Source organism: Monopterus albus, unplaced genomic scaffold (assembly GCF_001952655.1).
Source record: "Monopterus albus unplaced genomic scaffold, M_albus_1.0 scaffold44.1, whole genome shotgun sequence".
NCBI lineage: Eukaryota > Metazoa > Chordata > Actinopteri > Synbranchiformes > Synbranchidae > Monopterus > Monopterus albus.
Window position 1 is genome coordinate 1,061,264 of NW_018127924.1, and position 2,318 is coordinate 1,063,581.

A 2,318-nucleotide genomic window follows, 5' to 3' on the forward strand; every position below is an offset into this window, starting at 1 on the left:
TACAGGGATCACACCAATGTAGCTTTCATACAGTCTAAATTGTTAACATTTTTTTTGATTTAGTGGGATACAAGACTGCTGTGTTTATGTATAAAGCCAGGAACAATTTATTACCTGGTGGAATTCAAAAACTATTTAATGAAAGGGAAGGGGGATACAATTTAAGGGGTCAGTTAAATTATAAAATTCATGCTATACGTACAACCAAAAAAAGATTCTGTATTTCCATAAGTGGGGTAAAACTATGGAATAATTTAAGTGTGGACATAAAAAACAGTAAGAGAATTGATGAGTTTAAACACAAATACAAAGGTATGTGTCAATCAAGATATGGGCAAGAACAGGCTTAACGATAATCAGGTGAAACATTGTGAGTGTGGTGTTTTTAGTATATCACTAGCGTGGTGTAGAACAAAATTATCTATTTAGTAATACTGCTTGCAAACCAATGATGATAAGATGATGTTAGGGGGTAGGACTAGATAAGTTTAACTTCGTCCTACTTCGTTCAAGCATGTACTAGGTATAAGCAAATTGATAATATATTTGTGGATATGTGTGGAATAATGTGTGTTGACATATTGACTGTTGTTACATGTTTGAAAGAATAAATCAAATCAAATCAAATCAAATCAGTTTTGAAGTTACTTGGACTGCCTCGTCTCTCAGAGTTAGCATGGTAACAAGAACTGGTTATCCCTTCACTCTTCTTCTTAAAAGAACAAGATTGACACACATGTATTGGACACACAAAGAGTAAGTGTTGGTTACTTTTAACATGTCAGAATTTGAATTAAAATAGAAAACAGTTGATTGTTTAAGGTGGGGGAATGAGCTGCTATAAGGAACTGGCAGTTTAGTTGCATACACAGCATGTCTGTACTTCCAGAAGTTCAGAAGAGAGCCTGAGTTTATTGTAAACAGAGGGTTGACTCAAACCCTCCTCAGTTCCCCTAACACATATGGAAATGGGCCATACCTTTAGGGCTTTGTCCTCAACCATGAGCATGCACACACTCATCACAATGTTAAAGGAGGGACTGCCAAACATTTCATATTCATGGGACACAGTTACCTCCATATGAATGGAATAATTGCTCTTTAGAGGCTTAAGCACCCAAGTGAGGTATGTGTATGTTTTTCTGACCCTTAGGCTAAGGTGACCACAATTAGCCACCTAAGTAGAAGAACTACTCTATCATCCATTTGGGGTTGGGGGTTACAGGAGGCTTCAACAACACCTCTCCACATTAAGATAAGTTTTGGAACATACAGTATTTCTACCACAAAAATACTTGAAAAAGTTACATACTGTCGCTTTAAGAAGCCACAAATACTTTTTATACTTTCAGGATGCAGTTTTATCTGTATGCTGAAAGTAATGCTGCTTTGTTTTTCCCATTTTTTGTGGCCAGCATCGGATGACCACAACTGTAGCTCATACTTGAAAATAAATTTAGTTTTTTAAGGACAGCTAATGAAAGAACAAGGGTTAGTTAATTGAAACCAGTGAGCTGTGCTGACTGTTGCCTTTTGCCTCTGAACAGGGTGGGTCCTACTCAAATCAACCTAAAGTAAAATCCCTTTCCTGTTTTGTCATAGCGTACCTGACACAAATCAGCTCCCCCATCTTCAGAAGCAAGAGTGTGCCTTCTTAACCCCTGAAGAGGATCCTTCTGTCCAGCTCATCCCACTAATTACCTTCTAGCCATACTGTAAATGGGCCACTCCTGATAATCAGCCTAAGCTGGGAGGAAGGCTAGAGAGGAGCAGACTGAGGGAGATATGAACTGGCAGGGGATGTAAAGAATTAGCATGTATCAGTGAAACAATTTGCTGGGAGTTCTAATGGCATCATGTATATGTTCATACAGTATGTGCTTTAGATCAATCCCCAACTGAGAAGCTGATTAATTTCCTTATCTTAACTGTGTTTTTGCTTACAGAGTTGGGAAACTTACCATTTTGTGGAGGGTGAGTAACATGTCTCCAAAGAAACATGGTTTAAATTCCAGATGATTTTAGATAGAAGTAAATTACAGTGTGTGGCCCCGTGGTCTGCTGAATCATAACGTGCACACTGACATGCAAAAAAAGTATTTGAAGAGACATAGAGGTGTTTACCTCACTGTGCTGTATGATTGGTCAAATAGTTAAATGTTTTTTATAGGATACCATCCATCCATCCATTTTCTTCCGCTTATCCGGGACCAGGTCACGGGGGCAGCCGTCTAAGCAAAGATGCCCAGACTTCCCTCTCTCCAGACACTTCCTCCAGCTCCTCCGGGGGAAAGCCGAGGCGTTACCAGGGCAGCCGC